General features: G+C 34.1%; 1 long non-coding RNA gene across 1 annotated transcript in view; it reads left to right on the top strand.

Moving 5' to 3' along the window:
* The window catches only part of LOC141554030 (uncharacterized), a 475,805-nt gene that overhangs the window by 160,534 nt on the left and 299,725 nt on the right, over positions 1-15,546 (top strand). The gene's annotated exons all lie outside the window — the stretch shown is intronic.

The raw sequence follows: 15,546 nt of genomic DNA, 5'->3' as shown, positions 1-15,546 counted from the left end.
AATTTTCTTTTTTCTATTTTAGATCTTCCTGGTTCAGACACCAGCACCATATTTGTGTGATAAAAAAAGTTTGGTAGGACTTCTTGCTTATTTCTCCAAATACTTTATGTGGTAGTGCTATTAATTGTTCTTTGAATATTTGGGAGAATTCACATGTCAGCCCATTTGGCCCTGGTAATTTTTTCCTAGAAAGTTCATTAATGGCTTATTAAATTTCTCTAAGTGCAGTTATTAGGTAATCTATTTCCAGATTTATTAGTCTAGGTAATTTATTTTTGTAAATATTCATAAACTTTGCTCAGGTCATCAGATTTATTACTTATACATATAAATAGGCAAAATATTTCCTAATGTTTGTTTTAATTTGTTCTTTATTGTTGATTTTTTTCCTATAATTTTTGATACTGGATATTTAATTTTCTTCTTTTTTAAAGTGCAAATTAACAAATGGCTTATCTATCTTTTTTTTTTTTCATAAAACCAACAAATTTTTTAGCTGAATAGTTTTATTAGTTTCAATTTTATTAAACTTACCCTTGATTTTCAGGGTTTCCAATTTGTTGCTCATTTAGGGATTTTTGAAAGATAGCTTTCAATATTCACCATTGTAAACCTTGTGTTCCATATTTATCTTTGCTTGTATTTTGAAAACTATAAATCTAGAAGTCAAGACAGTGGAGTGAAGCCAAGAAGCTGCTTGAGCTCTCCCAGTTTCCTTTGAAAACCACATGAAACTACGCTTTTAAACAGAGTATGAGGGAATGAAACATCTCTCTAGCTAAAGATAGATTAGAAGGACTTTAAGAAAGATCAGTTTCACTGGGATGAAAAGGGGTGTTTATCCCAGGTCAGATAGTGTCCAAGAAACTCAGTGAGAGGGTCTTAATTACAGCGAATCAGCAATTGAGACCTCCAGTCCTGATTCAGTAGCTAAGCAGACCAGTGGGGCATCCTTCAATCCCAGTGCAGAAGACAAATTGCCAGCCCAGGAAATGAGGCTGTTGCCTCGAGAGAACAATTAGGGCTACCCAGTGCAGTAAGCAAGATACCAAATATGAGGGCAGCCAGTGCTCAAAACTAAGGGTAACAACAACACAAGAAATTTGTGGCAATGTCCCCTGTTGCCAAAGAGCAGAGATGAACCTTAAAAGTCAGAAAATAAGAAAAAAGAAAGAAAGTAAGAAAGAAAATAAGCAAGTAACAGAAAACTTTAACCATACAAAGCCACTATAGTAACCAGGAAGACCAAATCACCAGCTCAGACAAGGACAAAATGCCCACAGAGGAAATCTCAAAGAGTGACATGAATTGGTCTCCAGTCCAAAGAAGCTTCTTAGAAGTGGTCATGAAATATTTTAAAAGGCATATAAGAGAGGTAGAATAAAAATTGGGAAAAAAAAAAAAAAACAAGAGGCATGCAAGAAAGAATCAACAGCTTAGAAAAGAAAAACTATTTCTTAAAAACCACAATAGGTCAAATGCAAAAACAAATCCACTGAAGAAAATAACACTTGGAAAAGTAGAATTAATCAAATGGAAAAAAATAGATTTTAAAAGCTAACTGCAGAAAATAGTACATTAAAAATTAGAACTGGGCAAATGGCAGCTAGTGACTCCTATGAAACATTAAGAATCAGTTAAACTGAAAAGAATGAAAAAAAAATGGAAAAAAATTTAAAATACCTCATTGTAAAAACAACTGACCTGAAAAATAGATCCAGGAAAGACAATTTTAAATTTTTTGGTCTTTCTGAATGTCATGACCAAAAAATGGAGCCTGGATAAAATACTTCAAGAGATCAATAAGAAAAACTACTTTGATATACTAGAATCAGTGGGTAAAATAGCCATTTAAATAACCATCTCCAAAGAGATCTCATAAGGAAAATCCAAAGGAACATTGTTACAAAATTCCAGAACTATAATCTCAAGGAAAAAATACCATAAGCTGCTAAAACCAGACAGAACAAGAAACAAACAAGAACAAGAAAGAAAGAAACAATTCAAATATTGAAAAGTAACAGTCAGGATTACAAAGGATCTGGCAGTTTCTATATCATCAATAGCAAAACTAACAGAAATCATATGATCTCAATAAATGCAGAAAAAGCTTTTGACAATATATAGCACTCATTCTCTTCCTTAAAATGATAAGCAGAATCTATATAAAACCATCAGCAAGCATTGTTTGTAATGCAGAGAAGATAGATGCATTCTCAGTAAGATTAGGGATGAAACAAGGATGCTCATTATCACCATATTATTAAATATATCCTAGAAATGTTGGCTTTTGCAATAAGAAAAGAAAAAATAATTAAAGGAATTAGAACAATGAGGAGATGACTTTGCAGATGATATGATGATATACTTAGAAAATCCTACAGAATCATCCAAAACCTACTTAAAACAAACTATTTCAGCAAAATTGCAGGATATAGAATAACCCACACTAATCATCAGCATTTATATATATATATATATATATATATATATATATATATATATATATATATATATATATATATATATATATATATATATATATATATATATATATATATGTATATAAAACCAAAAAAAGTCCAGCAACAAGGGATAGACAGAGAAATTCCACTTAAAATAACTGTAGACAAAATAAAATGTTTGGGTGTTTACCTGCCAAAACAAATCCAAGAACTATATGAACATGATTTCAAAACACTTTTTACATTACAAAGTCAAATCTAAACAAGTGGGAAAATATCAATAGCTCATGGGTAGGCTGGGCTAATATCATAAAAAATGACAATTCTTCCTAAATTGATTTACTTATTCAGTGCCATACCAATCAAATTGCCAAAAAATTATTTTATAGAGCTAGAAAAAATAATAACAGAATTCATCTGGAAGAACAAAAAGTCAAGAATATCAAGGAAATTAATGGAAAAAAAATACAAGGGACAGTGGCCTAGCAGTACTACACCTAAAACCTCTATTATAAAGCATCAGTAAAAACATATGGTATTGGCTAAGAAATAGAGTGGTGGATCGATGAAATAAGTTAGATACGCATGATACACTAATCAATAACTATTGTAATCTAGTGTTTGATAAATCCAAAGACTACAGCTTCTGGGATAACAACTCACTACTTTACAAAGATTCCTGGAGAAACTGGAAAGTAATATGTCAGAAACTCAGCATAGACCTACATCTCACTCCCCATACCAAAATAAAATTAAAATGGGTATATGTTTTAGGCATAGTGATAGTATAAGCAAATTATGAGAGCAAAGGATAGTTTCCTATCAAATCTTTAGAGAATGGAGGAATTTATAGTTAAAAAAGAACTATAGAACATTATAAAAGAATAATGGACAACTTTTATTTCATTAAATTGCAAAGTTTTTGCACAAACAAAACCAACACAGCCAAGATTATGAGATAAGTACAAAGCTGTGGGAAAAAATGCAGCCAGTGTTTCTGATAAAGGCCTCATTTCCAAAATATATGAACAACTGTGTCAAATTTATAAGAATAAAAATCATTCTGTAAATAATAAATGGTCAAGAACAGACAATTTTCAGAAGAAGAAATTAAAGAAATCTATAGTCAAATACAAATGCTCTAAATCACACTGATTAGAGATATGCAAATTAAAACAACTCTAAGGTGCCACCTCAGATTGGCTAGGATGACAGGAAAAAATAATGATAAATGTTGGAAGGGATATAGGAAAACTGGCACACTAATGCATTGTTAGTAGAATTATAAAATGATCCAACCATTCTAGAGATCATTTTAGACCTATGCCTAAAAGACTATCAAACTGTGAATGCTCTTTGATCCACGAGTTCTACTATTGGATCTGTATCCCATAAAAATCATAAAAGACAGAAAAGGACCCACATGTGCAAAAATATTTACATTGCTCTTTTTGAGGTGGCAAAAAGTTGGAAATTGAGTGAATTTCCATTAGTTGGGGAATGGTTGAATAAGTTATGGTATATAAAATTAATGGTTATATTATTATTGCATAGAAAATGATGAACAAGCTGATTTTTACAAAAGACTTGAAAAGGTTTATACGAACTGATTGTGAGTGAAACAAGTAGAACCAAGAACACATTGTAAACACTAACAGCAAGATTTTGCAGTGACGGAGGTGGAGCCAAGATGGCGGAGAAGAAACACACGACTCAGTGAACGTCCTCACTCCCTCACAACCAATTAGATAAATTAAGTCTCAGAATTAGCTCAGGACTGATAGATACCATAAGGACTGGAAGCACGACTTACCAGCTGAAGAGAATCTGGAGTTTCAACAGGAAAGGTCAGTTCTCAGGGGAGGAATAAGAGAGACCAGCACAGACGGTGGGGTAGTGGCACACTGCGCCCATTGTGCTGGGAAGGGCTCTGGGATCAGAGAAGCCACTGAGGTAAAGGAATCTGGCACAGGCTGTTAGCTCTTCTCTGCTAATTATTTAGCAGTTCAGAAGAGAAAGCCAAAATATTTTAAAACTCAGATTAGATTTTCCCCGATCCTGGGGGTGACTCAGCAGATCTCGGCACCAGGGGGTGTGGCCTCAGCAACCATCTGAGAATAGTTAAGAGATTGACAAGTGGGTGGATACGGCCCAAGGCAACACACACTGCCTAGTTTAGCTGGAGGGAGTGGAACTCAGCTCCAGGAAGTCCCAGAGAAGCGGAACCTTTGAACTAGGGACCGCGGTTTCTGGCAGACACTTCCAGTTTGAGCACAGGGGCTTTTCACGTCACCTGCTGCAGACATCCACGCCCCACCCGGACATATAGGCTGGGCTTTGTGCTGTCTTTACTATTCTACGCCCTCGAAGAACAGTAGTGCTAATCACCTCTGAGGCACTTCCAGGGAGGGGGTGGGGAACTCTCTCCCAGAGCTCTCTCTTAGCTCAGGCGCAGGAGCCGCTGCATCCATCCGGTCTGGGAGGAAGCTGGTAAAGAAGTAAATAAATAATTTCCTACCCCAGGGACAGACCCCAAAAGATTTTTTAAGTATGAGCAAAAAAGCTAGAAAAACCATAGATTCCTTCTATACAGAGAAAGAGCGGGTATCCAACCCCGAGGAAGTTAACAGCAGAGAGACAGCAGATAACAACCTAAAGGGGAACAATTCCTGCCCCCCATCACATAACTCTCTCCTAGAAGAAACTCTTAAAAAATTGAGGGAGATTGAAGAAAAATGGGGAAAGGAAAGGGAAGCTATGATAGAGAATAACAACGTCCTGAAATTGGAGTTGGAAAAAATAAAGAATTCACAGGAGATGCAGGGAAACAAAATTTATGAATTAGAAAAGGTTAAAAAAACACAGGAAAGTAGGATTTCTGAATTGGAAAAGATAAAAAAGTCTCAAGAAAATAGAATTTCTGAATTGGAAAAAGAAAATAATTCTCAAAAAAAAATTAGGGAAATGGAAAAAAATTCAATAGAGCAAAATAATTCATTTAAAAATGAAATTGGGCATTTACAAAAAGAACTAAAAACTGTGAAAGAAGAAAATAACTCCTTAAAAGTCAGGATGGAACAAATAGAAATGAATGATTCACAGAGAACCCAAGAATCAGTCAAACAAAACAAAAAAAATGAGAAGCTGGAGAACAACGTCAAATACTTACTGGGAAAATCTATAGACCTGGAAAATAGATCTAGGAGAGATAATCTGCGGATTATTGGACTTCCAGAAAACTATGACCAAAAAAAGAGCCTAGATTCTATTTTACAGGAAATTATCAAGGAGAACTGTCCAGAGATAATAGAAACAGAAGGGAAAGTAGATGTGGAAAGAATTCATCGAACTCCTTCTGAAATAGACCCTAAAAAAAGAACACCACGGAATATAGTGGCTAAGCTGCAGAATTACCACACAAAGGAGAAAATCCTGCAAGCAGCTAGAAAAAAACAATTTAAATACCAAGGTGCCACAATAAGGGTCAGCCAAGATCTGGCTGCCTCCACATTAAAAGATAGAAGGGCCTGGAACCTGATATTCCGTAAGGCAAAAGATCAAGGACTGCAACCAAGAATGAACTACCCAGTTAAGTTTAGCATCTTTTTCCATGGAAGAAGATGGTCATTCAATGAAACAGAGGAATTCTATATGTTTCTAAGAAAAAAACCAGACTTAAACAAAAAATTTGATCTACATCCACAAGACTGAAGAGAAACAGAAAAAGGTACACAGAACCCTTGAGAACTGTAACTCTGTTGTGGGTATATAAAAAATACTCAAGGATAATTTGATTTTACTGATATAAAAGAAAAAAGGGGGGTGTAGTAAAGGGAAGGAGGTCGGTTCAGAAAAAGGGGAAGGAGTGATAAAAAGAGGGAAACTACATCCCAGGAAGAGGCATAGAAAATACACCATATCTGAGGGAATTTAGTGAGGGGGAGAATCATTGTGTGAATCTTACTCTCATCAGGAGAGGCTCAAAGAGTAAATAATTAACATATTTGTTTTTCAGAGAATTTTCTCTCACCTCATTAAAAGGGGGGAGAGGAAAAGGGAAAAGGAAAAGGAGAATAAGTGAAGGGACTTGGAGGGAGGGTGGAGGGATCCTAAAAAAAAAAAAAAAAAAAAAAGAGGGAGGGTTGCGCGTCACAAGGGGGGTCTGTAAATTAAATATCGGGGAGGGGGATCAGGGGGGTCAAGGGAAAAAAGCATAATCTGGGGATAATACAATGGCAGGAAATACAGAATTAGTAATTTTAACTGTAAATGTAAATGGGATGAACGATCCCATCAAATGGAGACGGATAGCAGATTGGATCAAAAAGCAGAACCCTACAATATGTTGTCTATAGGAAACACACTTAAAGCAGGGAGATACATACAGAATAAAGGTAAAAGGTTGGAACAGAGCCTATTATGCTTCAGGTAAAGCCAAAAAAGCAGGGGTAGCTATCCTTATCTCAGATCAAGCAAAAGCAGAAGTAGATCTCGTTAAAAAAGATAAGGAAGGAAACTATATCCTGCTGAAAGGTAGCATAAATAATGAAGCCATATCAATACTAAACATATATGCACCAAGTGGTATAGCATCTAACTTTCTAAAGGAAAAGTTAAGAGAACTGCAAGAAGAAATAGACAGTAAAACTATAATAGTGGGAGATCTCAACCTTGCACTCTCAGATTTAGACAAATCAAACCACAAAACAAACAAGAAAGAAATTAAAAAAGTAAATAGAATATTAGAAAAACTAGGTATGATAGACCTTTGGAGAAAACTGAATGGCAATAGAAAGGAATATACTTTCTTCTCAGCAGTTCATGGATCCTATACAAAAATTGACCATATATTAGGACATAAAGATCTCAAAATTAAATGTAGGAAGGCAGAAATAATAAATGCCTTCTTCTCAGATCACAATGCAATAAAAGCTACATTCAGTAAAAAGTTAGGGGTAAATAGACCAAAAAGTAATTGGAAACTGAATAATCTCATCTTAAAGAATGACTGGGTGAAAGAGCAAATTATAGAAACAATTAACAATTTCACCCAAGATAATGACAATGATGAGACATCATATCAAAATCTTTGGGATGCAGCTAAAGCAGTAATAAGGGGAAATTTTATATCTTTAGAGGCTTATTTGAAGAAAATTGAGAAAGAGAAGATTAACGAATTGGGCTTACAACTTAAAAGGCTAGAAAAAGACCAAATTATAAACCCCCAACCAAAAATTAAACTCGAAATACAAAAATTAAAAGGAGAAATCAATAAAATTGAAAGTAAAAAAACTATTGAATTAATAAATAAAACCAAGAGTTGGTTTTATGAAAAAGCCAATAAAATAGATAAACCTTTGGTAAATTTGATCAAAAAAAAGAAAGAGGAAAATCAAATTGATAGTCTTACAAATGAAAAGGGGGATCTTTCCACCAATGAAGAGGAAATTAGAGAAATAATAAGGAGTTACTTTGCCCAACTTTATGCCAATAAATTTGATAACTTAAGTGAAATGGATGACTTCCTCCAAAAATATAGGCTCCCTAGATTAACAGAGGAGGAGATAAATTGCTTAAATAGTCCCATTTCAGAAAAAGAAATAGAACAAGCTATTAATCAACTCCCCAGGAAAAAATCCCCAGGGCCAGATGGATTCACATGTGAATTCTACCAAACATTTAAAGAACAATTAGCCCCAATGTTATATAAATTATTTGAAAAAATAGGGGATGAAGGAGTCCTACCAAACTCCTTTTATGACACAGACATGGTACTGATACCTAAACCAGGTAGATCGAAAACTGAGAAAGAAAATTATAGACCAATCTCCTTAATGAATATTGATGCTAAAATCTTAAATAAGATATTAGCAAAAAGACTTCAGAAAATCATCCCCAGGATAATACACTATGATCAAGTAGGATTCATACCAAGAATGCAGGGCTGGTTCAATATTAGGAAAACTATTAATATAATTGACCATATTAATAATCAAATTAATAAGAACCATATGATCATCTCAATAGATGCAGAAAAAGCATTTGACAAAATCCAACATCCATTCCTACTAAAAACTCTTGAGAGTATAGGAATAAATGGACTATTCCTTAGAATAATCAGGAGCATATATTTAAGACCTTCAGTAAGCATAATATGCAATAGAAATAAACTGCAACCTTTCCCAGTAAGATCAGGAGTGAAACAAGGTTGCCCACTATCACCATTACTATTCAATATAGTACTAGAAACGCTAGCCTCGGCAATAAGAGCCGAGAAAGAGATTCAAGGAATTAGAGTAGGAAATGAGGAAATTAAACTATCACTTTTTGCAGATGACATGATGGTATACTTAGAGAACCCCAAAGACTCTGCTAAAAAGCTACTAGAAATAATTCAAAATTTCAGCAAAGTGGCAGGATACAAAATAAATCCACATAAATCCTCAGCATTTTTATATATCACTAACAAAATGCAACAGCAAGAGATACAAAGAGAAATTCCATTCCAAACAAATGTTGAGAGTATAAAATATTTGGGAATCCATCTACCAAAAAAAAGTCAGGAATTATATGAGAAAAATTACAAAACACTTGCCACAAAAATAAAATCAGATTTAAATAATTGGAAAGACATTCAGTGCTCTTGGATAGGCCGAGCGAATATAATAAAGATGACAATACTCCCCAAACTAATCTATTTATTTAGTGCTATACCAATCAGACTCCCAAGAAACTATTTCAATGACCTAGAAAAAATAACAACAAAATTCATATGGAAGAATAAAAGGTCGAGAATTGCAAGGGAACTAATGAAAAAAAACTCAGAGGTAGGTGGTCTAAGTGTACCTGATCTAAAGCTATATTATATAGCAGCAGTCACCAAAACCATTTGGTATTGGCTAAGAAATAGACCGGTAGATCAGTGGAACAGATTAGATACAAAGGACAAAAAAGGATACATCTATAGCAATCTAATCTTTGACAAACCCAAAGATTCCAACATTAGGGATAAAAATTCATTATTCGGAAAAAACTGTTGGGAAAACTGGAAATTAGTATGGCAGAAATTAGATATGGATCCACACTTAACACCATATACCAAGATAAGATCAAAATGGATCCATGATTTAGGCATAAAGAGGGAGATAATAAATAGATTAGAGGAACAGAGGATAATCTACCTCTCAGACTTGTGGAGGAGGAAGGAATTTATGACCAGAGGAGAACTAGAGATCATTATTGATCACAAAATAGAAGATTTTGATTACATCAAACTAAAAAGTTTCTGTACAAATAATACTAATGCAAACAAGATTAGAAGGGAAGTAACAAATTGGGAAAATATTTTTAAAAACAAAGGTTCTGACAAAGGTCTCATTTCCAAAATATATAGAGAACTGACCATAATTTATAAGAAACCAAACCATTCTCCAATTGATAAATGGTCAAAGGATATGAACAGACAATTCTCAGAGGAAGAAATTGAAACTATATCCACTCACATGAAAGAGTGTTCCAAATCACTACTGATCAGAGAAATGCAAATTAAGACCACTCTGAGATACCACTACACACCTGTCAGATTGGCTAAGATGACAGGAACAAATAATGATAAATGTTGGAGGGGATGTGGGGAAATTGGGGCACTAATACATTGCTGGTGGAGTTGCGAAAGAATCCAGCCATTCTGGAGAGCAATCTGGAATTATGCCCAAAAAGTTATCAAACTGTGCATACCCTTTGACCCAGCAGCGCTACTACTGGGATTATATCCCAAAGAAATACTAAAGAGCGGAAAGAGTCATATATGTGCCAAAATGTTTGTGGCAGCTCTTTTTGTTGTAGCTAGAAACTGGAAGATGAATGGATGTCCATCAGTTGGAGAATGGTTGGGTAAATTGTGGTATATGAAGGTTATGGAATATTATTGCTCTGTAAGAAATGACCAGCAGGAGGATTACAGAGAGGCCTGGAGAGACTTAAATCAACTGACGCTGAGTGAAATGAGCAGAACCAGAAGATCACTGTACACTTCAACAACAATACTGTATGAGGATGTATTCTGATGGAAGTGGAAATCTTCAACATAAAGAAGATCCAACTCACTTCCAGTTGATCAATGATGGACAGAGGTAGCTACACCCAGAGAAGAAACACTGGGAAGTGAATGTAAATTGTTAGCACTAATATCTGTCTGCCCAGGTTGCATGTACCTTCGGATTCTAATGTTTATTGTGTAAAAAGAAAATGATATTCACACACATGTATTGTACCTAGACTATATTGTAACACATGTAAAATGTATGGGATTGCCTGTCATCGGGGGGAGGGAATAGAGGGAGGGGGGGTAATTTGGTAAAATGAATACAAGGGATAATATTATTAAAAAAAAAATATATATATATATATATAATAAAAAAATTAAAAAAAAAAAAAGATTTTGCAGTGACAAGTATAATAGACTTGGTTCTTCTCAGTGGTTCAGTGATCCAAAGCAATCCTAATAAACTTTGGATGGAAAATGCCACATCCAGAGATAGAACTATGGGGATTGAATGAAGATCAATACATGCTGTGTTCCCTTTCCCCACCTTTTTCTATTTTTTTCTCTTGTGGTTTTCCCTTTTTGTTTTGATTTTTCTCTTCCAACATGATTCATAAGGGAAAAATATATATAATATAAATGAATGCATATGTATAATCAAAATATTTTTATATGTAACTGGGGAAAATAAATATTAAAAAAATTAAAAGAAAATAAAAAAAGAAGTTACAAATGGGGGGGAAAAGCTATAAATTGTTCCCTAAATACTGCTTTGGCTGCACCCCATAAATTTTGGGAAGTTGTCTCATTGCTGTCATTCTCTAGTGAGATTATTGATTGTTTATATGATTTGTTCTTTGATTAACTTATTTAGGATTGGATTGTTTCCAATTAATTATGAGTGTATCTTTTTACTGCTATTTGTTGAATGTAATGTTTATTGCACCATGATCTAAAAATAATATATTTAATATTTCTGTCTACATTTGACTTTGAGAACTTTATGCTCTACATAGTAAATTTTTGTGTATATGTCATATGCTGATGAGAAAAAAAGTTATATTCCTCTTTCCTGCCATTTAGTTTTGTCTAAATTTCTGTCACATCTAACTTTTTAAATATTCTATCTACTCCATAGTTTTTTTCTTGTTTATGTTTTGATTGAATTTATCAAGTTCTGAGAGGGAATTGTTGAAATCTTCCACTAGTATAATTTTGCTATTTCCTCCTGTTAATCACTTAACTTTTTTTTTTTTCCAAAAAATGGATACTATATGACTTTTGGCACATGTTTACTATTGATATTATTTTATTAGCTATTTTCTTTAGCAAAATATAGTTTCTTTCCTTTTCTCTTTTTATTAGGTCAATTTTTGGTTTTGCTTTGTCTGATATCAAAATTGCAACCTCTGCTTTTTTACTTTACCTGAAGTAGAATCAGTTCTGTTCTAGCACCTCATCTTCACTCTTTGTGTATCTCTCTGTTTCAAGTATTTTTTTTCCCCCCTGATGCTGGGGTTAAGTGACTTGCCCAGGGTCTCACAGCTAGGAAGTGTTAAGTGTCTGAGACCAGATTTGAACTCGGGTCCTCCTGAATTCAGCTGCCCCCAAAGATTTTGATTTTTAATCTATTCTGCTATCCACTTCTATTTTTTGGGAGACTTCACAGTTATGATTCCTAATTTAGTTTTTCTGACCATCCTATTTTTTCTATTTCTTCTTCCTCTCCTTTCACCTTTTCCATCCTTACTAGTGTTTTGCTTTTGTTTGCCCATAGATGTCTGCCTTCTTTTCCATCAGCCTCTCCACCCTCTTTATTTAATCTCATTCTCTCCTATTTCTTTGTAAGGTAAAATATACTTATACATTCAAATTATCATGTATATTATTCCCTCTTTCATCCAATACTGATGAGAATAAGGTCAAGTGATGTCTATTATCCACAATCCTTTCTTCCCCTCCAGGGTAATAGGTCTTTCAATGCCTCTTTATGTGAAATCATTTTTAACCTCATTCTCCCTGTCCCTTCATTCCCTATCCCTTTTATTCTTTTTTCCTCCTCAATTTTTATGTATTCCCTCCAATTTATCTCATGCCCATAGCCTCTGTTTATGTGTAGTCTAATGTAATTAATAAATTGTACTATTAGTGGTAAAATTTTTAAGAATCACAATTATCTTTTCCCATATAGGAATGTAAACAGTTCCGTTCCATTGAATCCCTTATGTTTTCCTTTCCCCTTTTTCCCTTTTTAGGCTTCTCTTGGTTTTTGACATCTGAGATGATTTATTTTTGTTCATGTCTGGTGGTCTTCCTATGAAGGACTGAAATCTTTTATTTCATTAAATAACCATTTTTTATTTCATTGAATTAGAATTTTTTCCTTTGAAGTATTATGCTTGATTTTGCTGGGAAGGTGATTTTTGGTTGTAGTTCTAGTTCTGCTGCTTTCTGTAATATCATGTTCCATTATCTCTGATTCTTTAAAGTTGCAGCTGCTAAGTCCTAAGTGTAATCCTGATTGTAGTTTCCCAATACAATTATTTCTTTTTGTCCACTTGCAGTATTTTTTTTTCTTCTATTTTCTAGGTCAGTTTTTTTTTCCTATCATTTTTTTCATTCTTTTGAATTTCTTTGATTGATTTTTGATGTCTCATAGAATCAATTGTTTCCATTTGTCCAATTCTAACTTTTAAGGAGTTACTTTCTTTGTTTTTTTATGTCTTTTTCCATTTGGCCAATTCTGCTTTTTAAGTAATTGCTTTCTTTTCCAAAGCTATAAAGTGTCTTTTCATAATTCTCTTATTTCTTTCCCCAACTTCTTCCTCTCTTATAATCATGAATTCTTTTGGTTTTGAGACTATTTTCCATTTTTGTTTGAAGTTTTGCCCATAGATGTTTTGCCATTGTTGTCCTCTTTTGAATTTGTGTCTTAATCATCCTTGTCACCATAGTAATTTATTGTGCTCATTTTCCTTTTTTTTTTTTTTTGCTAATTTTTTGGCCTTTCCCCTTTCTTTTAAATTTTAACTCTGGAGGGCAGCTAGGTGGTGCAGTGGATAGAGCATCAGCCTTGAATTCAGGAGGACTCAAGTTCAAATCTGGTCTCAGACATTTAACACTTCCTAGCTGTGTGACCCTGGGCAAGTCACTTAACCCCAGCCTCAGAAAAACATAAAAAAAATAAATAAATTTTAACTCTGCTCCTGGGGATAGAGAAAGGTGGGAAACTTTGTCATTCTCTGCTGGCTAGAGGCTGCTGGCCCTCACTGTTTATCTAATTCTGCACTGATGTTGCTATTGGCTTGCTGGGATGCTTCCTGTCCTGAGCTGCACTTCCCCTTTACCTGAGTAAAATAAACATTTCTTTACAATCTTCCAAGCTACTTAAGCTAAATGATCTTTTTCTTCTGATCTTTTTGCTAGTTCTGTTCTTCCAGAATTTATTTTGGGAAACTATTTTATAGGTGAAAATGGTATAATTATGGTGCTTTGCTGCTTACTCTGTCATCTTGGCTCATCTAAATCCCTTCTTATAGTCATTTTCATTCCTGCTATTCCTCATGTCAATGCCTAATGCATACCAATTTCTATGAATTTACTAGTATTCATCCCTACACTCTACAAATTTTCCTGAGAGTTTAATAACAATTACAACAACAACAACAATTAAAGTGTCAAGGCCAAATGTCCTTAATTTAATTTTAACATTAGACTACATTTTTTTTTCTGGGCTTTGATTGTTCATTAAAAAAGTATTTAAGAGCCACATTACCTAGAAATAACTGCCCTATTAGCAATTGAGTAATTTCTAGATTGATTTAAATGTTTTGGCTTTCATTGCACGTGATAAAATTCTGGGCCAGCATTTGGCAAAAACGGTGAAGTTGCTAAAATGTATTATCATCACACCAGTTTTACTCTTTTAATGCCCTTCTTCTTTCCCTCTTATGCCCCCATTGGTATTATATAAGATGTACAAGATTTGAACTTCTTCTCAACTGACCAAAGTTATTCAGGAGTCCATTAGCCAAGAATCTTGCCATTGCCTTGTCCTTGGGATTTTTCATGACACTTCTTCTTACCTATTTTTCCTAATCTATGTCTTTAGCTCCCCTGTTAAGTGATAAACCAAGATGTTTTTGACTAATAGTGATATATTGGATTACCTTTCCAGATGTCTTTTTTTTTTTTTTTTTTTTTTTTTTTTTTTTTTTTTTGCATTTTAGTACCTACCTTCAATATATATATGACCTAAATGAGTGACTAAAGATAAGAAATTTCAGTGAGATTAATGAGCAATGCATTTCCCCCTTACTGTTTTGGATTACCTTTTTCTGTGGTTACACTTTTAAGTCAAGAAAACAAAGAAACAAATATCAAAATGAATATGATGTTATTTTTCTCTCAATTTCCATCCTAATTTTCATCTTCTTGTTTAGGGCACATTTGAGTTGGCCAATTTCTATATAAAGCAAGTATTGTTTACCATGGACTAGGTGCTTTTCTAAATGATAGAAATATAGAGAATGGTAAACACACAGTCCTTGCTCTCTAGGAATACAATATTCTAATGGGGAAGATAATATGCAAAAAATTGCACATAAATACTTTCAAAAACTGAAAAAATATTAACCTTTTTAGTATTTTATAAAATGTCATTTAAATTTGCTTTCTAAAATATCAAGTGTTAGGTTCTTACTAAGTGCTAAGTCGGTACTTAACAATTCTCTAGTTCTGGCCTTTAAGGGGAGTTTTACCCCTTTGAACTTCTGGGGAGGAGCTTACATGTTTAAGAGGAGCAAGTTCATTGGTTGAAGTATTTCTCCCACAAGCCCCTGAGTTATTCCACGCCCATTCTCTGGGAGGATAAAAGAAGTTAGAGTCTGGAAAGTGAGTTCTGGATTGGGTCAAGGAGAATACGTCCTGTGGATTCGCAAGTTCAGCAATTCCGTACTTTTGGAGAGGAAGAAGAGTCTACTCTAGTACAGAGTCTGGCCGGGAGATTGAGTTGAGGCAGCAGATCTCCTCCCAGAG

This window comes from Sminthopsis crassicaudata, chromosome 1, assembly GCF_048593235.1.
Source record: "Sminthopsis crassicaudata isolate SCR6 chromosome 1, ASM4859323v1, whole genome shotgun sequence".
NCBI classification, from domain to species: Eukaryota; Metazoa; Chordata; class Mammalia; order Dasyuromorphia; family Dasyuridae; genus Sminthopsis; species Sminthopsis crassicaudata.
The sequence above is the reverse complement of the archived record's forward strand: the minus strand, read 5'-3'. Positions and strand labels throughout refer to the sequence as shown.